The sequence below is a fragment of the Strigops habroptila genome, chromosome 4 (genome assembly GCF_004027225.2).
Source record: "Strigops habroptila isolate Jane chromosome 4, bStrHab1.2.pri, whole genome shotgun sequence".
Taxonomy (NCBI): domain Eukaryota; kingdom Metazoa; phylum Chordata; class Aves; order Psittaciformes; family Psittacidae; genus Strigops; species Strigops habroptila.
In genome coordinates this window covers 43,865,695-43,893,021 of record NC_046358.1, presented here as the reverse complement: position 1 = coordinate 43,893,021, position 27,327 = coordinate 43,865,695, and the positions used below count along the sequence as shown (strand labels likewise).

At 39.0% G+C, this 27,327-nt stretch overlaps 1 protein-coding gene across 2 annotated transcripts in view; it reads left to right on the top strand.

The window, feature by feature from the left end:
* The window catches only part of MEIS2 (Meis homeobox 2), a 173,423-nt gene that overhangs the window by 139,020 nt on the left and 7,076 nt on the right, over positions 1-27,327 (top strand). The gene's annotated exons all lie outside the window — the stretch shown is intronic.

The following is a 27,327-nucleotide window of genomic DNA, read 5'->3' as shown; positions in this document are numbered from 1 at the left end:
CCTGCAAGGCATCCCGAGGTGAGTTTGCTGCCTGAGCTGTCTTTCCATGTTTATACACAGGGAAAACTAGTTCAAGCAATGCAATAAGTGGATCAGCATGACTGACTTAAAGGAAGAGGGGAAAATTAGCCCACCATTTTGCTCCATTTGCACTGGAGATGGGGAAATAGTTTTGCTGTCAGGACTTGCTTCTGAGCCACCTCCTTTCTTTCCTGTAATAAAGCCCCACCCCATTTGTTTCTATTACAATCACATTATTTAGCATAATTATCCTCTTTAAAATATCTAGATCGCTATAAATGCTTCCGTTCTTTTGGCTGTTTGCTACCCCACCCATGAGGATTTCAGCACAGTGACTACCGTACATTTGTGGAATGCTTGAAGGGCTCTGGCGAAAGAATAAATTTAGCGCATTTGTATGTGTCTGTGTGCCTGTGTGGATCTCGCTCCCAGTTTCTCACTCTCTGTGCGCATAGTCAATTTGAACAATGTATTTCACTTCAGTTCACAGGCACGCTGACCTCTCTATCCAGCGATTAATATTTTTAGATGCTTGGTTTCATAGCTTGGTAACTCGTGCATGTTTTCTGCTATTTAACTAAGTGGGTAAAGGGGACGCTGCAGGAAATGCTCATTGTTGAGCAGTAGGCGGTGCTCACAGTTCTGGGAGCTCAGCTTAAGACTGTTTTCTGCCTGACAGGGCAAGACCCCTAGACAAATCCCTGGCTGGGTCTGTGGTAGTTGGCAGCCATTCAAAACTGGTTCTCTGCCAGCAGTATTACTAGATAGCCAGACAGATCAATTCACTTTTACATTCCCGCCATTATTTATAGCACACTGTATATCTGCTCTTGCTTATGAACTAATGATTAGCAAATACAGTACACATAAAACATAAGCATTTGTTCTGTGGAAGGCTTTCTGTTGCTGATATTGCAGATAGTTTTACAGGTCACAGAGCCTTAAAAAGGATTTAAAGGGCATGTCTTGTGTAACATTTGTTTCTTTGAAAATGATGCTCCCTTCCTATTTTTCTGTAATTGAAGAGGATAGAAAGGTTTACTTGCTGCTTACGTTTCACTGAATTCTTGCATTTTCCCCTTCTTTCACAGACTTCTAAGGAAAACTTGTAGGAAGAGAGGCTTATACAGTATTATTTGTTATTTAAGAACTGTAATTCTATGTATCACTTAGGCTTTTCAAAAAGATCTATCAGATTGGTAAAAACAAAACAAAAAAACCCCACCTATCAACCCTGCTCATATTTTAGAAGAAGTCAGGGCAATTGGAAATTTGTAAACTGTAGGGAAAGCCAGATGATTTGAAAATTGGTGTGAAAAATACCATACCTTTACCAGATTCTTGTGGCTGTTAAAATACTAGATATAGTATTAACTGTTTCAGTTACTTACATTTCTGAGATAGACTAAGAAAGGACAGCCCAAACCTAAGGCCCCAGCTCCAAAACCACGTAGATCTACTGGTACGAACAGATATGATCCAAAGTTAGTGGCCAAATTAATCCCTGGCGTAAACACAGCAAAGTAAGTGGGTCTGCAAAATTTAAACATTTTTTAGCTGATCATGCTAATTGTCTTATCACAAATTGCTGTGAGGTACTAATGCTTATGCTTATAATACTGAACATTATTTCCCTGGGCAGTTAGTTCACAGTAAGGTGGCAAACACACTTTCACTTCTCTGAAATGAAGTTCAAGCCTACTGCAGTATGTGAGCTTTCAAAAGTTTCAAAACCTGGCCACACTGGACTGCATGAATTCGAGGTGTGCTGCTGGCTGGAGAAATGTCATACAATAAGGAAATCTGGTAATTTGGTTTCCTAAACTGTAAGCTATCTGATGCTTTCATCTGTGATGAGGTGTGATGGAACATAGTGTCAATATATTCTTCCATTTGGCAATAAGTGCACCAAAACAGCCTTCTTTGTAACCTCAATTCCCTTACTCAATTCCCCTTGAGCACTCAGGCACTCATATGGAAGTACCTTGGGAGGGCAGTGTTATGATAGGTGTTTTCCAGGGCACTGAGACACCTTACCAAATAGCATAAATTAACATTATAATAGTTATCAGCATAACTAAACCAAAGTGATTTTCATCAAGTGAAAATCTGACCCAATGGAAAAGTAAAGGTAGAATTAGCTTTTCCTACCACTTAGCATCAAAAATAGGTGAAGAGGAATAGAAGTGCTTGAAGAACATAACATGCCTAAAGGGCACATGCTCTAGTGAAATCTTTCTGCTCAGAAAAATACGACTAAAGCTGATTTGTGGATGTTCTGCACATTGTGTGTGATCACCTCCCCACTCAATGAACACAAAAGCCCACAATACCTATTAAACAAGGAGTATACCAAGAGTGTTTTATACTCCCTTTATATTAAGTGGTTTACGTACCCAAGATGTGGGTCAATGAAGAATCAGGAATGCTTGCTTGGCAAAAATCTTCCTGAGTCAGAATTTTCAAAGAGGCAGTTGTGTTTAGTGACTAGTATACAAAAGCGAATAATCCAGAATGATAGACCTTTCTACAGCTATCTGAAAACTCAGCTGTCTTCTTTTTTGTTGTTGTTGTTGTTATTTGGAGGATAAAATTGGAATGGTGAGCTCATTAGCTCAATATTACCAATGATAAGAGAGCAATTTCCAGGTGCAACTGAGCACTGGGAGAAATTTGAAGATTTAGATTGTACTTTATGTGCTTTTATTCTTATCCACTTAAAACAAAAGAAATCCAAAGAGATTGATGTTAACCTTCCACTGAGTATGGGTTAATTTAAAGAGGGCAGAAACAAGAAAATTCTACATTTCATCTTAAAAACTGCCAATAGAAGCAGAAATTAAAACATGTGGATCATCATAGAAGGGCATTTATGCAGAATCAGGAAAATTATAGTCTAGAAGGTGCTTGGTACCTTAAATAGGTCGCAATCGTTCTTTGAATTCTACAGACTCTCTCATTTCATTCTTTTTATTCTGTATTCCTTACCTAAATTCAATGACTGATTTAAAACACAGTGCATACAGTGTTTCTCAAGTCAAAATTCCACATTGCACTTGCATGGTAAAAATCTGTTCTTGGCCAAGACTATCACTGAGGCAAACCTCATCGAAAATTAGTTTTTCATTGTGGGTTTCAAAATGTTGCATTTTGAAGGGGGATTTATAGTCTTTTAGCAGGCAATATAAAATATGCTGTATTTCACTTCCTTGTTTCAACATAATCAACACCCAAAAAATTTCTACAGTTTTTTACATTGTCTGGCCTCGTTCATTTGTAAGCCTGAAAGTTTAATAAAGACAGTTTTCTCTGTGCAGAGAGGAAATGATGTTTTACATGGCAAAAATATATTTTAAAAGCAACACTACATTTCAAAAATTTATATATTTCATGTTGATGGACACAGTATCCTGTAAGCCAGACAGTAAGTGCTTTGGAAGACACCGGGAATATTTCTGTTCCATATATTCAAAAAGAAATCAGTATTTTTCTATTAACTTTACAACCATGTGGAACTTCCTTAACACTGTACTCTTTTGTGAAGGTCTTGAATTTGGTGAGTCTGTCCATGTATGTTTTCCATGACGTCTTTCTCTCTCTCAACTTTAACTTTTCAGTGCCTACTAAAGCCAAGTAGTTCAGTCAATGAGAGCTTTAAAATGAGAGAAATGACGGCACAGTAGTTCAGAGTTCATTTCTACATAGAACAACATCACTTTCTGGAGGGAAAGATGAGTCCTTGAAGGTCTCATGGGGGGCTGAACTCAGGAAAAAACCCTGTCACTCAATTCCAGATAAGGCCTCTTCTTCGTTGCTTCTTATACATTTAGCTTTATTTTTGATCCCTCATTTCTCAGACTTGACTCCCTCTCTGGATGAAAAGTAGATGCTATCTTCCTCACAGATGCCTTGGGTGGTTTTCCTGAGGTGAATCTTTAGTTTAAGATTTTTTTAGAAAATTCATTATGCATGTCTATTTCCTTAATTATAATAAGCTAAAATAATTTTATTTAGAAACAAAAATTTTCATTCTTGCCAGGTATCCCATTGCTAAATTTAACCAAAGGCCACCGATACAAAGGACAAAACAGTCTGATCAGTTAAAAAACCAAGATGACTGTTGGCTGGCTTGTTCAGGAACAAACACTCTCAGGACCCATTCTTCAGATGAGACCTAACTCTATTAGGCTGTCATAGCACCTGCCTAGCTCTCAGTCATGTTAATGAAGTTATCCATGTGCTTATAGACAGGCATATGCTTAAGTAAACTGCTAAAACAGGGAGAGCAAGTCTCAACAGTCTTTGGCACACTGAGGTTCTGGAGGGTCGTGTTTGCATAAAAGCAGTTCTGAGGAGGAGATTTATTCCTCAGCCACATGACTTAATGTTTATTTTTACATGTCAAAACTCCCACTTAAATACAAAATTTTGTTTCTCTCCAAAAACCAGATACAAACCGAGAAGCAATGCTGTGGTTTGAGCATCAGTTTGGCTATAACATTTTCTTCAGCTTTGAAATATGACATGACAGTCATGCAAAATTAAAGATGAGTTCAGAATCAGTGCATGAACATGGGATGAGGTTTATTTTTTTTTTCTGTTGAAACGCAGTATTATATTAGTTTTATGTGATGATGCTCACTGCAATTTTTTCCTACAACTCTACTCAGAAGTTTCTCGTTTTCCTTTTTCTGAGAACTATAGTCCAGGACACCTAATTTGTAGGCTTATTAGTCATAATTCATCACCTTCTAGAAGCTCCATGTGAAATGCGAAGTTCACTGTGGACAACATCCATGTCAATTTCAAATGGCCCTCACCTGTTTTTATAAATACCACAAAGCACATGTCTGTTCTAGGTACATGGTTAGCTTTGGAAATCTGTAGCCTAAATTATTTAATCACCTGACAAAATCCTCACAGCCCTTCTGACAATAAGTATTAGCAGTGAAATCAGCAAACGGATTCACTATGCGAACAGTGTACAGTCACCAGACTGTAACACTGAGATGGAGCTGCGTGCTTCTACAGAGGTGTTAAAACATTAAGTAATTAAACACTAAACTAGTAAAAGTAAGGTGGTGAACAACTGCAAAAGCTATTTTTTGGGATCTCATACTAATGTATTTTTGTGTTATATGACAACATATTATAGATCAAGATAAAAATATATTAAAATAGGGTTAAAATATGTTAGGTGGGGAAGCATAAAAATACTATAAAACCAATTTTTAAAATATCTTTTTCTCCTAAACATAAATGTGATTTGCTGTTTCATTCTTGCCTTTCCCAGAAAGTCATACTTGAGCACCATCTAGGTAATGTAAGTGAAGCAGTGGTTGGAGGCTGGTGGATTAAGATCACGTTTTCAAAGGGGTTCCATACATTTAGTCTCTCCTTTTGATTGTCCATGTTCCTGTTTCAAAGCTTGTTGAAATGAGTTGGAGTTTTTCCACTCATTTCAATTCTAAATTTTAAATCAGTCCTCAAATAGCAATTGTAATAAGTTACCCAAACAGCATCTGCAGGGCAATACATAAAGATATGATAAAGTTTCCTTCAAACTGGGAAGGAAAGGACCTTTGTAGACAAGTTGAAAGACAAGCAATTTCTGGTCATCTCTTGCTTTCTTCACGTGTCATGACATGGAGGGAATAGCAGGTGACTGCAGATACCTGCAGCATCACCTGCAACATCACAGAAATGTTACAGTCCTCAGTACTCTTCACCACTATGTGAAATCACAGACACATCTGTAAGCCATACTACAAAACATGTACCTGATATAGGTATTTTATGTTAACCTCAGGGCACAGATTTTGGGACTGCATGCTCCAGTAATTTTGAGGCATATGAATTGTCTGCAGTGTATTTAGTGACTTTACTGTTTACCAATTTAAATGACCTATGGTACAGTAGTAACGCAGGATATAACACTATGGTGATGATACAAGGGGGAAATATTCCCACAGACTCTCCTCCAGTAATATCCTTATCCATGTTTTGTTGATGCTTGGTCTCTAGTACTTTATTCTGAGCCTGACTTTGCACTGCAACTTACTCCCAAGAAACAGTCATTTAAGGGAATGCAAGCTACCTGAGATATGAATTGTCTCAGTGGAAACAGAGCACTCTTGCTTACATTGGCATGCTCAGAAAAGGGCACCAACAACCAAAGGACAACAATATTGTTGTCTTCATTCACTATAAAACAACAGAATAACATCAGTGTCAAACAAATCAGAAGATGCTCTGGCATACATGCTTCACTTCTCCAATGAATCTCCAGGTTAAGAAAAATGGCATGACAATGAAATAATGATTGTTTTAAATAACTTGTTTACTTATAATCTTCAAATATGTATAAGAAAGAAATCTCTAAAAGAAAAAGAAAACAGATGCATTGATGTTTACTACTTATATCTTTCCTCCAGGACCCAGTATTGACTGGGCCTGTAATTTACATTCCTGTAAAGTATGACACAAAATTTGGGGAGATATTGGTCTGATGACACTCAGTGCTTGTCTCAAAGTAAATGAAGAGAATTTTTGTACATATTGAGAGACTTTACATAGTGCAAACCCAGGAAAATCAGACTTATGATTCCTGTGACAGGCCTAGAACTAGGTCCCTGAAAACCGCTGGATCAGAGAATCATAGAATGGTGTAGGCTGGAAGGGACCTTAAAGATCATCCAGTTCCAACAACCCTGCCACAGGCAGGGACACCCTCCACTAGACCAGGTTGCTCAAAGCCCCATTCAACCTGGCCTTGAACATTGCCAGGGATGGGGCAGCCACATCTTCTCTTGGCAACCTGTGTCAGTGCCTCGCCACACTCACAATGAAATATTTCTTCCTAATATCTAATTCCATCTCTTGTTCTTTTGTTGGCCTCTGGCAGGTTGGTTCTTTCACTGGGAGCCAAAGTGGATTAACTTTGCTATTCCCCTCCATGGTGTTCATCAGATAGCTGACGGGTTTGTTTTGGTTTTTTTCAAATGAGTCACCTGTTACAAAGAATTTCAAGTTTATTTGCTTAGTAGGAAATGTGTCTAAAAGAAATCCATGAAAATAGGCCTGAATAAAAACTACACAGAGCTGGGATGAACCAAAGAAGCTTATGTATTTCTCATTCTAATAGATAAAAATAGTTGTTTTGCCTGCTGCCACAGTTTCTTCTTCTCTTTTTTAACCAGGGGCTCTAATAGCTCCTATTCAACCGTGATCGTGAAGATCCCACATTTTATTGTGCTCTGTTTTAAGTTCTGCTTCTTCAACACAAAATGTGGATTTGCCCATCCAAACACTTCAGATGTCCCACTTTTCTCTACACACTATAGAAGTACAGTAAGTTCCTCCTTTCCCTGTATGTTCTGCCCTCCCACTTTCGGTGGTTGATTTTTTATTTTCTTTCTGATTGCTGGGTTGGATTTCTTCTTGCTGTCTTCCCCTTCTCTGAGGGAGACATTAACCTAGAGAGTCATGAGGACATACTAATTTGCCTGTCTACCACTTTGGTACAGTGTTTATCTTATGGATAAGGAAGTATTTCACGTATAAAAACATTTGCAATTTCAGCCCTGAGTTCTAGTCCAGTTCATATTAGTACTTGCCAAAAGTCAGTTACCACCATTTGTTTTGTGGCTCATGAGAGGTGAATTGGTGGGTCTTGGAATACACATCATACAGTCAGAATTAACTGTCATCCTCTTTGGTAGTCCCTTAAGAGGGGGCTCCTGAAGTTGAAAACATCTATTTTTTATTTAGAAATTAAATATATGAAATCAAACGCACAGAATGAGGACAACATTCTTTTTGTTGATTTTCCAAAAGCAGTAAATACACACTTACAGGAGAAGATAAAGATGATGAGAAAAAAAAAAAAAACCTAGACACCAATAATCAATTACACACACAAAAATAAAGAAAAAAAAGAAGAAAAAAATTCGTCCAATTCAAATAGTGAGGTAAAATGCTCTTTTATGTTCCATTGCATGTCCTGCAGGAACGACAACATTCTTTTGAGAGTCAAAACTGAAATCCAGGCATTCTTAGCTCACAGGAAAATATGTGTTTTGATTGAGCATTTATATGAGATGAGAATTCTTATATATTGGGCTAATTATCCCACATTAAAAAAAATCTTAGAAGGACTTCTGAAAAGTTACATGTGAATAACAGTCACAGAAAAAATTGTAAACCAGACTCTAGTAATTGTAGCTAGTGCAATCGGGGTCTCCACCATCATCAGAATTTCAGAGGAAGGTAAATCCTGTGCAGTGTAAAGGCATGGATATGTTAGTATCTAGATACTTTTGTGCCCATCATAATCAAATTGTCACAAAACCAATAAAAATTGTATCATGACAACGAAAGGAAAATGAGAAGTGAGAGGGGGAAGAAATAATTATTAATATCATTAACCGACAGGAAACTGAGCATCAGGTAAACTAAGGACTTGATGATTAGTAGAACTGTAGGAATAGCATGGAATATGTCTCTGAGGCATAGGAAAAGCAGAGTTTCCTGCTTTGCCCTTGCTCATTACAGTGATATGTATTCATTACTGACCACTATCTGCTATAGGTTGCTATCATTTCCATGCTGTTTTTTTCCCTGGCTTGGAAGAGGTGTGGGTGGAAAAGGAGTAAATTCTAAACTTCACTCACTCCTACTCTTTCTTTACTTACTTGCTTCTGAAAGAGCAAAGTCTTACACCCTCACTTCTTTTCATAAGCAGAGTCATCACCTACAATTAATCAATTACATGTTAATAAAGAGAATATGTGACAGATTCAGAAACCAGACACAATTCACCTGAACCCAAACCCCTACTTCAATCCATAGTCTGTCCTTCTTTTGTATTGCCACCAAAGAGTAAAATAAGCATCCATCATTCTCTTTCCAGGTTCACAATGATTCTGAGTTTCTGTCCCCTAGGATTTTGCATTGTATGTTTGCACTATGCAGTTTACAAGCTGTTATTTTAGCAGCTGGTGGGACCTCCATTGGTAGATTATCCCCTGCTCTTGCCAAAAGATGATGATGATGATGAATTAGGTCTTTCCTCTTTCTAACTACCATGATAGTACAATGAGCAAGTATTCACGCTTCTCTTCCTGATAATCTATTGGTATAGATCTGTGGTTTCCTTTTAATGTCTGGTTCATTAGATGTTATAAACATGTGTAGCATTTTTAGCTGTGGTTGGGGAAAGCAATGAATGTCGAGGTTAAGGTTTATTATGACTGTCATGTTCGGGAATGGAGAGCTATGTACAATTTCTGCTTTGTGTCTTGGCACATAACTCCAATTGGCACTGGAGTTACACATTTGCCTGAAAGCTGTTTATTGCCCTGTAAGTACTCCCTGTTCTTATGGGTGAATAGGACAGAATAGATCAGAGGACAGAATAGATCAGAGTACCAAATATCACAAACATCCTTGAAACTTTCCATGAAGCTGGATTAAAGAAATGATGGTATAGTATTTAGAAATGTAAAACCCAACAGATAATAGCTCTGTCCCTAAAACCACACACACAGAGACATTAAGAATATTCAACAGTGTCATTTATTATGTAGTGGGCACTGTACAGTTGCCCTCCCCTGACACTAGCAGTACAGGTGCTTCATGAGGGAATAAACCCCTGAAAGCTTGGTTGCAATTTACTTCTTTACTTCCTGTATATAGTAACAATGATAGTTGAATTGAAAAGCATTTTAAAATTCATAAATATATAAGTAGCCATTATCTACTGGAAAACATATGTCTGACTATCAGACCTGATCCACTACTCAGTTACTCCAATTTTAACCTAATGTAACTCCATGGTAATCAATGAGGGTACTGGTGTGCAACTGAAGTAGCATAAGTTAAATTAGTTTTTTTAGTACATGTAAGGGTCATTTTGCTTAAAAAGAAGGCCACCATTTTCATTGTACGTTTATTTTGGTTACCTTAATCCAAATGGCCAGAAAAAAAGAGGCACTCAGAATAACTGGATACTTTGAAAACCTATTTGTATTGTGACTGATGAAAAGCTGAGAATATTTAGCTACATAATCCTTTTTTTTTTTGAGGGGGAGGGGGGGGAGAAACGTTCCATATGTATATTCTTCCTTTTTGTGGGGTAGAAATTTGTTTTTAAAGTAACTAAATTTAGCTGCTCGGTAAATTAATAAGGCAACAATTTCAGCTCAAATTTGTTTTGAAGGTTAAGACAAAACTTCATAGATTAGTTAATGGAAAGTGAACAGGATGATCTTTATATGTTCATAAATGCAAACAGTTTAAGACCAGAAGGAGATCATTAGAGCCTTCAGTCTGAGCTATTTTCTCTTTAATTTCATCCAAATCCTCTCTGCACTGATCAGATTTGAGTTTGGCTGAAGTTGTCTTTTTTGTAAAAAAAGGGCATCCCATCTCAATTTTTCCGAAAAGTGTTGACTCCTAAAGTGTTAATCATTACCCTGTGTATTAGTAAAGCAAGTGTGGAAAGCAGAATCAGCAATGCACAATGTATAAAGACAACAATCCTCCCCACTGCCCTCCCAACTCCTGTGCAAACCTAGCACCATAGCCTAGGGGATGAACGTAACAGTAACACAAGACTGGTGTTATTTGCACCCTTCTGATAGCTAAGCTTTTTGTGGAGGGTCTGCTGTGGAATTTCAAAGACAATAAGTAAACTTGCACCAGACAAATACAGTTTCATTCCTTTACATTTTAGATGTGAGACATAAATCAGATACAGTGCACTCAATCCTTTATCAAGGTGACACAATCCCAGAAAGCTTTGATGCTGCCTATTGCAAACCTCATGAGGATTTGAGTAGGAAACAAAATCTGATTAGTTTGTTTGACTGGCCTTTCTAACTACATGCATTCAGCAAGGGTTTCGGTACAGTTCTCTTCCCCTCTCTTTATTGTGCGGTTTGCTTTGTTTGCTTGAGTTTAAAACTGCCATTATGTGAAAGTGTTGCAAGCATAAATAATTTAGAAGATAATTCTGTGGGGATACTAATAATACATTCCTGCTTTCCCTAATAGCAACTCATTATGGTTCTGAGAACTAGTATTCCATAGGAACGGTTACACAACATGACTATATCATGGATACTGTGGATGTTGACAGCAAAATAATTTTTACATCTATTTAATTAAGTGTATTTTCCTTCTTTAAAAAATGCCCTTTTGTTTATGACTTGCACCACTACTTTAAATTCTCTATAAATACCAAAAGGCTTCTTGAGTGGACAGATGGATGGACAGACAGTTACATCCATCTGGTTTTATCTGTCTTAAGTGTTTGGTTGTAATACCTTTCCCCAATAAGAAGCCACAATGATACAATTATCTAACAATGCACAATTACTTCTAAGGGCAATCTAATCAGTTAATAGTTGGTAATAAAGACAAACGTACAAAGATAATAAGTGGGTCAAACTGTAAGACCCACTACTCTGTTCACTCTCACTTAAAAGAAAGAAACAGCTTTTAATGGGGCTTCTCTTTTACCCCATCGTTTTAGAAATTGCTTTGCCACTTCTTCATAGCAAATAGTAATTTTGAGTAGGCCAACATCAAGCCCAAGTTGTATGCACTTGGCGGTAATGATAGTGTAGCTGCCCTTTAAGGAGTCAGTAAGTCCAACAGTTGAGTCTTTTTTTGTCTTTTTTTTATATTTGTTGTTTAGTCGCCAGTAAATGAATGGGTGCTGTCACTCTGAATGACTGTTGCTTAGAGAAATCAAGCTTTTTACAGCACTAACCTCATCCTGGGGTCTTTTGGAAAGTCATAGGGCAGGCAGACACTGTTTAAAGCAGTCATAAGTGAAAGCCTATTCCATGCTCCATACACAACAAATTGTGAGGATTAAACAACTCATGAGATATAGTGGCCACCCTTTCACACAGATGCGCACTATTTCAGGACTTGTATTTTTGGACCGTATTATGGAGAAAGATACTGATTATAGATAATCACAAACTGTTTAAAGCTATATTGTTTTATTGGGGTTTTTTGTTGTTTTTGTTAATAAACATTGCAGAGCTTTATCAAAACCATATTCATGTCTTCTGTTCTAAAGTACAGCTATGTTGTGATGATTCTCAGGGCAAATTATTTAGATGTTAAAGGATGCATAGTCCATTCAAACAAAAGAACTGGGAGGAAAGTATAGTTATAATTTTAAAATACTGTGAAAAGCTTCACACTAATGACTATAAGACAGTTAAAATTACTGATGAGATGGAATAAGCCACAGCTGCAGCTACTGCAGAGATTGCTGGGCTAACAAACTATTACAATAAACAGAGCATTGTTTAAAAGAAGTTCATGTTTTAGATGGTATCATTTTATATAGATAGGTTTATAACCTGCTGAACAAAATTGACAGTGAACCTAGAGCAACATTACGCTCTTAGACATTCTTAAATATAAGTCTTACTCCTCTGTACTCCTCTAGGACTACTCACACATTTATTCCCACTGCCCAAAATCCACACATATTTCTTAGTGTTGCTCTTTCTCTCACACCTCCAGTGTCTACCTTTCTTCCTATTTCCACCTCAACAATGCATCTCTTTTGCTTCTGTCTTGATCTCTTCTCACCTTGACTATTGTAGTCCTCTTCTCTCAAAACTCTTAATTCCAGTCCTTCCTTTCCCCCTCCATATGTCAAATGCTGATGCTTCCTTCTCACATGCACACCAAAATCACTTCCTACTTTAGGCACTTCAGCAGCTTTCCATCATTCTTTTCTGGATCAATTTCAGAATTGTCTTTTTTAAAACAATGTCAGAACCTTCATCATAAATGACTCTTCTTTTTTATATATATATTCTCTTCTTTACTGTCTAATGCTGCCCTCCCCTCAGATCTGCAATCTCAGTTGAAAAATCTTTCCTCTCTACCAGAGCTGCCACCTAAAGAGCCTTTCTGTATCTAAAGAGCCTTTCTGTATCATTGGCTAGCCATATATTTTCTCGTTTGCCTGTATATACCTCTTAATTTCTCTCCATGGAAACTGGTTTGGGACTGAGTTCATGAGGAAGATTAATACTGTATGGCATGCTTAAGCAGTTATTATAGAACCGTCCTATATTGGAAAACCAGAGCATGATCTAGGTAGCACTTAGGATAAATTTGGCAGGACAAAATGGGGTTTTTTCAGTCCAGATGAAAAACATGCCCACAAAAATTTTCACTTACCAATTTTTTACCTGTATTTACACCTGAAAATGAAGTGTAGTCAGATGTCTTAGCTGCACATCTTTGCATCAAATTTGTCCTAGCAAGGAGGTATTCGGAACGGTGAGATTTTTGTCTCAAATTAGGATGTGGAATTTGGCATTATGATATTCTCATATTTCTTGTTTTGTAGACCCTAGTTTCTTGGATCGAAGGAAGACTGGTCCTCTAGATAGATGTGTTTTGTTTTTTTTTTTCTTGACTGTGAATACATGTATCAGGCATCAAAAATTAGCCAACTAATTGGACCACTCATCTCAGCAGAATTGATTGGTGGTTAAGGGACATTCATAAAGTACAGCTGGGTTTTTCAACTCAGGCTTCTGTAAAATCCCATTTAGAGTGCTAAATTTTTCTTTGGTTACTGACCACTATACTTGTTTGTATTTATTTCACTGACTTGGAGAGCTAATGCATTTCCTGAAATGTGTCTGAAAACTCAGGTGAGACACCTCAGGCTATACTGTCTTAGGCTAGAATTTACTAGGATTAAAGCAGATGTGGCATTACTAGGGTCTGCTAAGCCTCATGTGATTTATAAAGATATACTTTATATTTTTTATGATTATGATGATGCTAAAAATTTTTTGGATGAGAATATAGTCACATTGAAAGACTGAATATAAAAACTGAGGAAGAACCAAGTAAATGGAAACTAAATCTGAATGGGTGTCTGCATTTGTTACTTTTATTACTCTGTTTTACATGGATGACAGTTTACAAGTTTACATGTATAAAGGCGTATTTGATTTCTAAAATAATTAAATATTACCAGATTTTCATTATCAAATTAAAAATGTGTATTTTTCCTAGGAATGTACATGTCATTGATAATTTTAATAATTCACAGTGAAAAAAACAAAGAGTAACTTTCCTTCCTCTAACTACTGACTATCTCTGTTTTCTTCAGTTTGGACACTGCATTAGAACAAAACTAAAAAAGTTTATCCTATTTATAGATCATTTCTTAAGAAATGTATTTTTAAATTCTTACGCACACAAGCACAGTGCTGAACTGCTTTGCTTGAAGATGCTGCCTGTGAATTTGGGACATTTTTTTCTCTTTTCACAGACTTTTCCTTGTTTTACATAATGTTTCATAATCTTTATCTTTAGCTGTCACTGAATTTTCCAGCATTGTTATCCAGCTGCTGCCCAGTCCCAAGATACCTACAAACTTTTGGTCCACATGTACTTGTTTCTTTTGGTGAGCATGCACAAAACTGCTTAGAATTGGGTATAACTGAGAAATTTGGAACTGTAAGCCTAGCAGTACCAGAAGTGAGATATTGCAATGCCCATGGTTATGTTAGATAGAAAGGACCTCCAGGACAGAGGACTAGGAACACAAATATGGTTCATGTATTTACATATTTCTTATACTTTCAATACATATATAGTGGTAAACAGACAGTAACGTGTTTGAGAGTGACACACAACTTTCAACACAAAATCAGTGTTGCCTCAGTGTATCTCCCCAGGGGCCAAATCCAGCCAAAGTTCTTGTCACACATCAGCCATACCAAGCTTTACACAAAAGAGGTGAATGGGGTAGAGGGAGTGCTATACTCAATGGCTCATTGGCTAGAAAATTCACTTGTTAAATAGAATATATGTTTGCAGGTCTTCTCTTCATCTTGATTTAAATCAATGTCTTAACTGTTCCAAGTGAGTTGAGTTTCCCAATCAATGGGCTATTGAACATAGTGCTCCATCTTTACTCTTCTTCACTATCATGCCTTTCTTGTTCTCCCTACTGCCAGTTCTGTTGTGTATGTAATGTCTAGTCAGTAGAACAAAATTAAATAAGAACAAGGGTTTGACTGTACAGTTGCTTGGTTAAGGCTCTAACTTCAGATGTGCGAGAGTTAAATGCTAGTTAATTATGACTGTATAATGACTTACTTCAGGTGGAGCATCTTCAGAATGAGAACTGAAAGGGCTTTGTTCACTGTACTGAATACGTGGGTGATTCAGATATTCTTTTAGGATGTGATGGACCTATGCTCAAGCCTTTGTTCCAAATCAAGCAGGATAGGGAGGCAAAACTTGATCTCCTTCTTTCCAAACAAATAGTTAAATAATTACAGTGTCAGCTATAAAGGAAAGAGATCTTTATCTGTATTGTTGTAAGAAAGAACAGACATGTTCTAAGATGTCTGTCTCACTAAAAGGATCCATAGGAATTCTGACCAGACATAAGTGTCTTCCTCTAACTCAGAGCCAGAGCATGGTAATGGCAGAAGGTAACTCACTGTTAGGATAAGCATATACACAGCAGCAAAAATACTGATGGGATAGGGTGCTAAAAAGTAGACATCTACAAGCCTAAAGAATTTAGGTACTTTCAGTGTTAAGTGAGGGCTTTTTTTTTTTTTTTTTTTTTAACCAAAAAATGTAGTTAGGTATCTAAGTCCACCTTCTGGTGATTCCCGGAACATCTAACCAGAGACATGAATTTTCTTGGGAGCAGATCACCTACAATTCAGGCACTACTGTCAACATCCATTTGCTAATATTGCTTTCTAACTCATAATTTCACTGAACATTAAAATTGGCTTTAAAGGGCCTATGATGGTTTTGACAATAGGAGTCGATTATTTTGAAAATTTTCCTATACATCTGAGCACTTTACTAGACCTGGCTGAAGAGATCAGCATTGCTTGGTATGGCCCTGCAGTTACCAGTTTTGTGGGCTCAAATGCAGGTTTATACACAGAGATGCCTTCACCGCTACGCAGTGCAGAAACAATTAGTGAAATTCTCCTGAAAATTAAGCCTCAACACCTTACCAGTCAGAACAGTCAGAATTAATACTGAAATCCATCAGCAACCAGTTATTAAAATTATGTAAGATCACACACAGAGTTTCCAAACTGCTCTCATAAAAAAAAAAAAATATTAGATAGGTTATACAGATTGGGTTTCATAACAGATATCTCAATTGTATGCAAAATATGGGATAGTGGAACACATTACAGAACTAGCCAGTTTTCATTGAAGAAATATGTGCTCAGTTTCAAGTTTCTTTTTGGGTATGATTTAATTTTCACATGAGATATTTAAGTGGCAGTGACTACCTTAAAAGTGACTTCTCCAGCTACCTGTCCTTTAACAGAGGAAAGAAAAATACATGAATAGCCCTCTCTTTAGCTGGGGAAGCCAACAACAAATGAAATGTGGTGCACTTGAGCAGAGGCTTGTCCAATGCTCTGCTCTGCCCGTAAGCCAGCTGAGCGCTGAAATCAGGGGAACCCAACCTTCCAAATGCTTCAGAAAGCACAAGCCTTCCTGGTTTCTGTCTTTAGCTTATTCCGAATAATGGAAACAGCAGAGAGAAAAGAGAGAACAGATATGGTATAACATTCACATATGTGTCGTCAGTTATAGCATATCTGGCCATTTAGGACTCCAGCAGAGCACCAGCAAGCTTTATTGCTGACTTGCCATCTGTATTTTGCAATTACCTCTGGAGAACCAGCAAGGTAGGCTGGGAGAAATGAAGCACTGGACAGACAGTATGGGAGCCGGGGATATGAAGTGATAGGCTGAGGAAATGGCTCCACAGAGGTGTTTTAATTTTATCATTCCATGATTCCAAAGCAGTTTGGCTTACAGTAACTGAGACACATGGATACGTGAAACACATACATATACTAAAAAACTCTAAAAAATGTTTTTAGAGCAGTCTCCCCTCATTCCTGTGAGATAGAGAACACAAAATGGGACGAGACAGATTAAAAACTTCACCAGTATGACATAGGGAATATCTATATAACGTTTACGTTCCTAATACCTTCAGTCACTGTGGAGCACGTATTCCATAACATGGTAGGCTGCAGTCTGATGGTGTCTGTGGTGTTGACACAGCTTTAGCTACTAAGCCGTTAGACCCTCTGATTTGATAAAGTATTGCCACCAGTGTTGGAATAATTAAAGGGAAAAAATGAACACGATTCTGCATTTACAGAGAGAAAGAAGATTTACATAAGCAGAATCTCCAGTAACCAGACAGTGCAAAGAGCAAAACACACGGGATACAGGCATGTAGGTATGACTCACTAAGAGGTGATTAGGTGTATCTGGGTAAGAGCTATAACATGGGAGAGGGGAGGATGTATTTATACATAGTGTATTATTTATGCCCATTACTTCTAATTGCCTAACTAGTTCTCTTTCCTCTCACGTATACTTTAGTACCCACCAACCAGACAAAGATGTCTACAGCTAAATATCTGCCAATTATTATGGACTTTTGCTTAATATTCTATTGTTCCACTGACAGCACAGTTTTTAATATATCATTTTATACTATCCTGTACATCATCATTTTCCTGCCTCCCTTAGGGCCCTGGCTGTAATAGTTCTTATTTATTTCCACAAGCTAACATATATGCAAAAGATCTTGTAGTCATGATGTCTCCCCCACCATCCTCACCTCTTCCCATCTTTGTTTTTGTAATCCTTTTTGTCTGTTTTTAAAGTTACAGCATAAAGAAGTGTTAACACAGCATGTGCATAGACACATACCAGGGTCAAAAACACAGCTTGCTGTGTGGTTCCCTTCCCCATCCATAAACACACAAGGCACTCCTCTCCTGCTCAGCAGCATTATACTGCAGCCTTTTCTTGTGGCCTGCAGATTTGGTTTTTTTAGCTAATACACTGGAAAGCAGATCAGAAAGGAAATAAAGGAAAACTCCCTTGCTATTCCAATGGGCGAGGTAGGAGTTTAACAGCCTGAGTAGTGACTGATCACCTCACAGAATCTGGTCAGCACCTTCTGAGTCTAAGAAGAGAACTGAACAGAGCATTGACTCTGGGCTGGCAGTGTCGCAGTCTGGTTAGTTGCATCAAATGATATGTCTTTCTGAGTGCTTGTTTTGCAAAAAGCTCTTTTTGAGGAGAATCTGTACCAGTATAAGCTGGAGATGGCTGCGACTGCATCGCTGTCTCTGAAACAGAACTGACACCTTTAGAATCAGTAGTTTTCAAACTTTCAGCAGTATGTTTCTATAAATATATTTTGGCTGTGGTTTTTTTAAAGTGGGCTCTTCGGATCCAATTTCCTGAGGTCTGCTGGTTGACAGGTAGAAAAATACTTCTTTTCTTTCAGATTTTAATAACAATGAAAAAGTGCGCAAGCTTCATGGTCAAGACAGGACAGTGGGTACAACAAAACTGTTATCTTAAGGCAAAATTTACTGTCAGGGAAAATGGAACATTCCTTCTGAATTCACGAACTGGTAGTGCATGTGCAGGTTGGTTGTAGATGGTTGCTACAATAAGGCTTCTTTCATACAGGTGTGTTTATGCCCCAGGCTTGCTGGCCACAGTCCATTCCATTTACAGAAGCTGAATTAAACAATAACTACTGCATTGCAAAAAGAAGAAGAAAAAAAAAAGAAAGGTGAGCGTCAAAGGAGATGCCTGAGAGCTTTGTTAGGGCCAAGAAAAACCCTGTTGCAGTTGTCAGAGCTTGTTGATGTTGCAGAGAACGGCACTTTTTTTTTTTTTTTTTTTTTTCTTCTGGATTTTGTGGTTCTGCCTTAGGAAAGAAAGTAAAATAGAACGGAAGAACAAAGTCCTACTCTATAAATCAGCAGCTGCTCCTTGCCAGATCAAAGGAGTGACATTTTTGCTCCTGGACTACTTGTCCACTTTAGGTGCTTGACAGACAGCTAACAGCTGGCCTGTTACATAGTATAGGAGACTTGGGCTACATCTTCTTCAGAGTAGATGACAAGCTAATCAGACATATCCATAGCGCAGGACATATGAGTGCACCTTGATGTCTTCAAACATACCCAGTACATAATTGCTAAACACCTTTATGCATTTTTGGCATGTTGCTCCTTAGGTAGTTTCCACTGAAAACTAAGAAGGAGAATTAGTGCCTTAATCTAATTTGATCATGGAAGTTAAACAGATGTTAAATTTGTTGACAACTCTTCAGGTCAGTTTAGAATTGGCTAAAAAATTTAATATGAAACAGAAAGATGTGTAAAACACTTTGAAGTGATATTCTTCAAAAACTACTCTTAAAAAAAAAAAAAAGTTACCTAAACTAAGGCCCCTCAACTCCTATGTAAGAAGCTAGGTAAGCTGCTTGTGTTTTCAAGACTGCTGGACCCTCATTAGTTTTGAAAATCTCTCCCTCTGAGTTTAAGATGATAAATTAACACATCTTTAAATGCATGAGTTACTTAAGATTTAATAGGAGATCTGTTATCTACCTTTAACATGCATGTCTAAGTGCTAGCAAATCAAAGCACATGCCAAATTAGCTAAAATTGTATTTAGCATCTCCACAAGACATATGTATACAAACCTGGAATTTTAATGTCAGTAGTAAAAATTTCAAAGTGATTCAGTTTCTAGTTGATTCCCATCTGCAATAAATCAAGTACAGGATGAGGTTATATACCACAGCTTATGTCTATTGACTTTGCATTTTATCTGCAAGATATGAAGAGCTAAGGAAGTATGTCTGTTTGTCTCCTCCCTTCCTTTCAAGTGTCTTTAAAAGACCATTTTTACGGTGCATGATAAATAACCGTATGTGAATAACCTGATGGCACTCGGGAACGGGCAACAGCCACTGCCGGTGCGTGTTGTGTGGCTTCAGCTGCGATCGGGCGCTCTGGGAGGCGCCAGACACTCAGGGGGGACGAGGGGTGATACTTTTTCACTCAAGCGGAGGTTTCCTGAGAGCCGGTGAGGAGACCCGTGCCCACCCGGCGGCCCGGGTGGGTGTGCCGAGGGAACGCCCAGCCTCCTTCCCGCTAACAGCCGTGCGTACCCCCCACCCGCGCTGGGGTGCCCCGCCGTGCTTGCTGCCCCTTGCCGCACAGCGCCATCTCGGCGGTGCCGCCGGTGCAGGCTCGGCGGCTGCGGGGCAGGCGCCGGCCCTGCCCCGGGGCAGCCACACCGGCCCCGGCGCGGCAGCGGCGCTCTGGCCCCACCTCATGGCGCCCAGCTGCACAGCGGGAGGCCTCCCCTGGGGGCCACGGGGGCCGAAACGCTGGGTGAGCCCCGATCTGCAGCAAGGAGCGGCAGCGCTTCTGCTACCAGCGTTATCGGCCCGAGCGCCGGCTGGCCTGGGCTTTGGCACTGGGACCTCGCGGGCCTGGACCGGTGGCAAGGCGGGTAGAAGCACTGGGGCAGGCCGACAGGGGAGCCATGTGGCCACGGCGCCTCCAGGTTCGTGGGGAGCACCAGGGAGTCCCGACTGAGCCTGGGCCTCCTGGACACCTGCCTTCGTGGTAGGAAAAGGGCTCTTGCCCCGGGAGCAAAGGCAGGGCAGGTCCTCTGCGCGGCAGGCACCAGGTCCTTCCTTGGCAGAGCCAAACCGTTTCCCCGTGCTCCCAAGAGGTAACCTGGTAACCGGGAGTTACATGTTTAACGAGACAGATTTTCTCTGCAGTAAATAGATGCCTGTCTTGCCAGTTCTCATGATTTTATCACAAGGCTCAAGTTATTTCATGTTAACTTGAGATCCCAGCTCCAGGAGACAATGGTTAAGTGTGTCTCTTTTCAAGTAAGTTTATAGATTTGTGGCTGAGAAGAGCCATTTGAAAATGTGGCACAAGGACTGAAAGACTCAAACAGTGGGAAGAGCCCTGTTGAAATTTCTGATTTTTTAGGACAGTCTCACAGTTGCGGGATGGGCAAATTCACGATTTCCAGCAATTGGCAGTTCCAAGTGGCATAACATATTTTTAGGAGCTCCAACATAAACATACAAGATGCAGCAGAGGTCTTTGGGACAGTTAGTGCCTGCCTCGGGCTGCATCGGGCGCCCAGCTTAGTTGCTCTCTATCATCTTCTGGAGCCTTCTCTTCACCAAACGTGATTGCTGACTTAGGTCTTCTGAATCACACCTTTGACAAATATGAGATGTCTAAATTAGCTTAAGAAAGTCAATTTAAACTTAAAATTTAAAGCCTGTAACACACACACACACACACACGCACACACACCCCTTACGAGGCTATGCAAAACTCTGTGAAGTTTTGTTGGGGAATAAACCTGCCTGTCCCTCCCTCTTCCTCTCAAAGCCAGTCATGTAAGTGACTCCATCTCTCAATATTCATGACTTAGGGAAGCCTTATTTAGATGGCTCATTTCCAGGCAACTAACTCAGCTTTTTAAATTTCCTATAAGGAATACTGCAAATAAGAGTTGGTAACCAGGTGCGGCATAGATTCAGTGAAGCATAAACAAGGGCTTTTTCAACTATTTTTGTACGCACATGTACAGGAGGGCGCCAAACCTAATTCTGTCAGTTTAGAATACATATTGGAGGGAGAGGTTAAATAAACTAAGATAACTGGATTTTACTTGCTCAGATAAAAGTTTAGGTGATAGAAAAGAGTGCTGTAAAGGCAGGGGAGTGTATATTGATAAAAGTGTTTCTGCAAATTAGTCTTTTCTGATGCGTTCTTTCAGACTGCTCTGATCTGCTCAAGACTTCTGAAATGATTATTTCAGCCTGGGAAAGAAATCTTTTTCTAGGTTACTTATAAAAACATTTTTTGTGACTTAGATATAACATTTAATGGGATATTTTCCCTTCCAAATTAGGACATTCTTGGGCAACAAGGGATCAGTGTAGTGTATACTCTTGAGCTAAATACTGACATGTTCATTGTCGAAATGCTGAAATATCATTTAGGCAAAGGTTTGTTTTCCCACCTAAGGTGAAAACATTTGAATTATTTTTTTAGAATGCATTCTTATGCCCTTACTCAGCAAAACATTGAAGCAGGTGCTTAAACCCCATTTATTCATCAAACTCAGCTCCCATTTAGCTAGGTTTAATAAGAGCCAAGCTTCCCATCTAGATTTGGCAAGTTTTTGAAAAATCTTGCTGGGCTCTTCTTCTGAGTACCTAAAAAATTTTAAAATTAGGTTTTGTATTCAGATGACACAAAATCAACAGTTTTAACCCTACATTATTGTTGTTACTTTTATTTTTATTATTTCTATCACTAAGCCTGTGACAACGTTCATTCAGTATCTCTGCTCTTTTCAAGCAAAAGAGCAGAAGTGTCTTCTTGGGCTAAAATCTAAACTGAGTCAAAACTTTCCTTCTCATTAATCCTTTTAGAGAACTGATTGTGAATTCATCTCACAAATTTGTTTATTTCTGTTTTTCACATAAAGAATTGAGAACCCATTTATGCAGTGGCTGGTTTGTTAAATAAATGCAATATTTTAACACCTCATATTCTGGGATGGATATTTTAAGAGGAAATACAGATTGAACACTGATACTGAAAGCTTTGAGTTGTATGTGGGGGCTCTGTGGTGTTCCTCAGTTTCTCGGAGGGAGTAATATACTCTGCTGTGGGGGACTGGTTCAGTTTTGCACTAGTTCATCTCACAGAAGAAATTAAACACATAGACAAGTGACTGGAGTTAAATACCACTTTCTGCTTGAGTTCAGATTTAGACCCCAAGATGGGGATGAATTGGAGTTTCCTAAGCTTTCATGCGTTTCATCCTCCTGAAACATGACCTGTTGTGACCATACTTACTTAAAGTGAATTTTCCATGATAGCCATAGAGTAAAACTGGAGATGTTTCTAATTATGATTGCCAATCGGTACAGCCACCAACACTTCATTTCAAGAACTAATATTACTCTGGTTCAGTTATAGAGTGGTCTCAATGTTTTGAAATACATGTACAGTATGTATAAAAAAGACAGTGGGAACAACAGTGAGATTATTTTTGAGTATGCCAAATCTGAACAAGCAGACTGAGAGATCTCAATTTGCTATTTATTCACTTTTGCACTTTGTAGGAATATCTCTCTGTGAATTCATCTGAGTATTATTTATTGTAAAAATAAAATGTATTATATAAATGTAAGTTTAACATCGTTTGATACGACTTGAGATAAAATATACTAAATATATAAAGAAGATGAATTACAGGACTTCTGATAAAATACAGCATACATGTTTATTTTGGACAAAGAAAACCAAGGCTCTATTTGAAGAGATGCAATTAAATGCATATATTTAGATTATATTGTCATGCTAATTAGAAATGGTAGGAACCAATTAGGAGTAAGGCTACCAAATCACCAGACTACACTGCATATTCACTAGTGTACCTTTACTGCTCTACTGTTTTTCTGCTGGAAGCAGATAAAAATGAAATTACTTTTTTTTAAAGTCCATGTTGTTGTGCATTTTGAGCCAGATTTTGATCTTTCATAAATTCTCCCACAAAAGTTACTGGAACTACTTGTGTGAGAAAAATAGACTCTGGCTATAGGAAATATAGGAGGCTGCTTTAGGTAGCAATTAAAGAAAAATACAAGATGCAAAAGCCCTTCATTCAATTCAAATGGCTATTTGAATAAGGGAGGTTGGTAATCTGTCATTTGCAAAATGCTGGAAGTGAGATTTTCATTAAACGTACTATGTCAACGACATGTATTTCTCAGCATTACACACCTCATTTATCATTCTGGAATGAGGACCAAGTGCCATATGAATGTAGAGTTTGTGAAGGTATCGCCTCACAACCCTGGAGGCTGATGACCCGTCTTTATCTACACAGCAGGTAAGGCACAAACAGTGGCAATGTGAGCTCTCTCTGCAGTCCCCTGCCAGTGTGCCTGACTGCTAAGATGGGGGAACAAAGGAAAGATAGCATATGGATAGCAGATTGTAGAGCGCTGAAAGAGGACTGAGGAAATCTATGTTGGGTGTGTGGCTCTGCCAAAGATCTCTCGTATGACTTTGGCCTTGTCACTTAATCTCCTTCTGTCTCCGTTCTCCTTTGCAAATAGCGAGAAGGCATCTCTCCTATCCCCCAGGCTTTGCCTGGAAATCTGTTCAGACCCCGAGTTCTCTTGGATAGTGTGCTTGTGCAGCATGGGGTGGAGAAAGACTGAGCTTCATTGGGTCCTCTAACTGCTGCTATCATCCAAATAATAGGAATTGCTATTAACAGAAGGATAACAAAGAAATCTATGTCTTGTTGATAGGTTTTACTCATCTTTTCAGGCCATTCAATCTTTGGCCTCTGGGTGAAGGATATGAACAAGACAGACAATTAGAGTCAGGAGCAGAGCTGTGAATTCTTCATGTATAGGGTTCCAAATAATGCTGGGAAAAGTGGCATTGATGTTCTCTTTTTTCACCTGTCTCTTAATGCCTTTTGAAGGCATTTGTGCCAAAATAACATCACACTGTTTCTGCAACACACCAACTGAAATGCTGTGCAAAAGGCTCTATTTTGCTTTGCTTTGGCCCTGGAAATGGCTCCCTAAGGTATAAAAAAAAGCCCTCAAAAAATGTAAGGGCTAGGGCAGGGACTGTAGTTTCTACATCTCTATTATGCACTGTGCATATTTATGGGGCAGTATAAAGAATAAATAATAATCCAGAAACACTGCATTCTGTGCCCTTGTCTACCAGTTGTGCTGATGCATTACATGATCTAGCTGCTGCTAACGAAACTAGGATCTGATTTTTAGCCTTACCTGAAATGTATGTCCTTTTTGCACCTGAAATTTTGCAAATATAAATACTTTCATATGTAATTTTTCAGACATACCCATTGATGGATATAACTGATGCCTTTTATGGACAAGATTTTTCAGAGGAGGCATAGAAATGGAATTTCAAATTTATCTGGATGCCTAAAGCCTCTGTGCTCCTATATCTTTCTAAGCATATGATAGTGTGTCTTTGCTTCCGACAGAGTGTTGTTAGTCTAGAGGACATCATTTGCACCAGCAGTTACTCGTGTGCAAAAGAAAATAATGAAATCAGAAATCAAACCCAGCACTATTTTTTGCAAGTTTTACTGGACAAATAAAAAAGTTTTACTTTCATGGCTGTTTTTTTCTCTAGAGAAACAAAGATTGGGGGGCTCACTGTTAGGGCTTTAACTCCCATTTCCAAAACAACTGGTGAATTTCCTCTACATAGACTTCACGGTGAAAGGCTGACTTTATTCACATCAGTGGAATAAAATAAGGCCAAGGGCTTTTGGGAGTAAAAGACTGGGCAAGATTGGGTTTTCAAAATCCAAAGTGTAGTATCCCCATCTGCATGATCATGGAGGTAAAGCAGTTGTCACCTGAAACCCTTCAGGACTTAGAATTTTCTTAATGCTCTGCCTTGTTGTGCGAGCCCATTGAAAGAACACTTCAGAGGGCACCCATTTCTTGCTAATGTAAACTTTCTGAGGAGTATCCAAAGATATGACCTCTGGGTGAACCTTTAACCTTCCCCTTAATTATTTGTTTGAAGACAGTGTCGAGTTCTCCTGCTGAGAGCCAAGGCCCATAATGCCTCGCAGCCCTGTGAGTCAGGGTGTGTGTGCAGGGAAGTGGAGAGGGACATAAATAAGGGGACCACCAGATGTAAATAATAAAAGTGGTTGGGGTTTATATAAAAAACGAAAAAGCAATTTGGTTTCCCTGAAGAGTGGCCTGATTGAAGAAAAGGGGTTAGTAAGACGGAAAGTCTGTGTGTGGGGGGTGGTGTTTCTGTTGTCTGTGATTTTTTACAAGCCTAAATAAGCATTCATTGCATTCTTTAAAACCTTGCCATCTGTATACACCATTAGAAGCTCATAGGAGGAGAGAAAACAGTCTTATCAGGATTTCCTGTTAATCTCTATTGGCCTTAACTTTAGCTGATAAAAGGTGCATTGGATGGAGGAGGTTCAGGTCAGGCTCCATTTGGTCAGTGCAGTAACGTTACTAGAAAGTAGCTCAGCAAATTAGGTCCTATCGGGGGCCTTTGTCTTTGAGGATGGAAACACCCCTGGAAATCACAGCACTGGGGTAGGAGATGCCTTCCCTGTGCTGCAGTCAGAAGGGAATAAACAAGTACATCGACTGTGTCTGAGTTTTTATTTTAATACCTGAAGTCATGACTAATTCTGAGGCAGGATGACATTTCTGACAACTGAATTATACTTTTCCTAAAGAATAAAGAATGTCTTTTGGATGTAAACAGAGATGTAAAAGAGCCCTGTAGTGGTACTTGTAGCATTTATGCATCTGTCTAATGAAATTTCCACGACTGTGATTAAGGAAGATGCAATCGAAGGTGTGCCACTGTCTTTTATTATCAGTGGAGGAATTTAACCGGGGAGTGGGAGGGAGGGAAAGAAGGAGGGAAACGCAACAAAAGGCCTTGCTGAGTTGATGCTATATAAAGGCTAGCAATTTACTAAATGAGCAGATGAACTTAGTTTTCAGTTAACTGACTGAAAGACTTCGCTAAGCGTTGGATCGGGCCCAATGGCAATTATTGGAGGCTGTTTTGGATGATGGGCATGTTAGTATTTCTGAAGAGGATTAAACACTAGTATTCGACTTCATTAGCACTCCTTAAGGGTCACCAGCCGAAAGCCTGAGCTGTGAAATAACACACAAAACCTGCACGAAGGCTCCAAAGTGTTCTCAAACACAAAGAGGGGGGACAAAAACAAGCGTGGCTCCTGAGTGATAAAAAATTGCCCTGTTTTGAAAGAAATTCTGTGAATAGGCAAGTTTTAAAATTATTTTAGGGAAATTAATTTGGCTTAGCTTGTGCCAATGTGGATTGCTGCACATTAAGCTAATAAGAAATATGCAAGCACTTATTTTTAGATTACCAGCAAAATTAAATCCAGGCTCCACAGCCAACTAACTGCCTTTACCAGTGCTCAAAAGCTGCGGCAACCGCCCTGGTTTGAGATAAAAAAAAAGAAAAAAGGTTATTTTGGGCCTAATATTAACCACATGTACCTGTGGCTGGGGGTTTCTAATGAGTTGAAAGGTGCCCAAGTTTGGGGCGGGCGGCTGCCTTGTGCGGGGTGTCCCAGCTCAGCCGCAGAGGTCATCCCCAGCTGGCACTGACCTCCAAATGACCCCCGCCTTTACGGGCTCCAACTGCAGGAGTTGTAGAAGAGCAGAAGTCTTTCTGGGCCGGCACTTATTGCTGCTGCGCTGGTGATAAAACTTCAGACAGCCTAATTGATGGCTTTGCTGACCTAAGGATACCTTGTGAAAGCACAGAGTGGCAA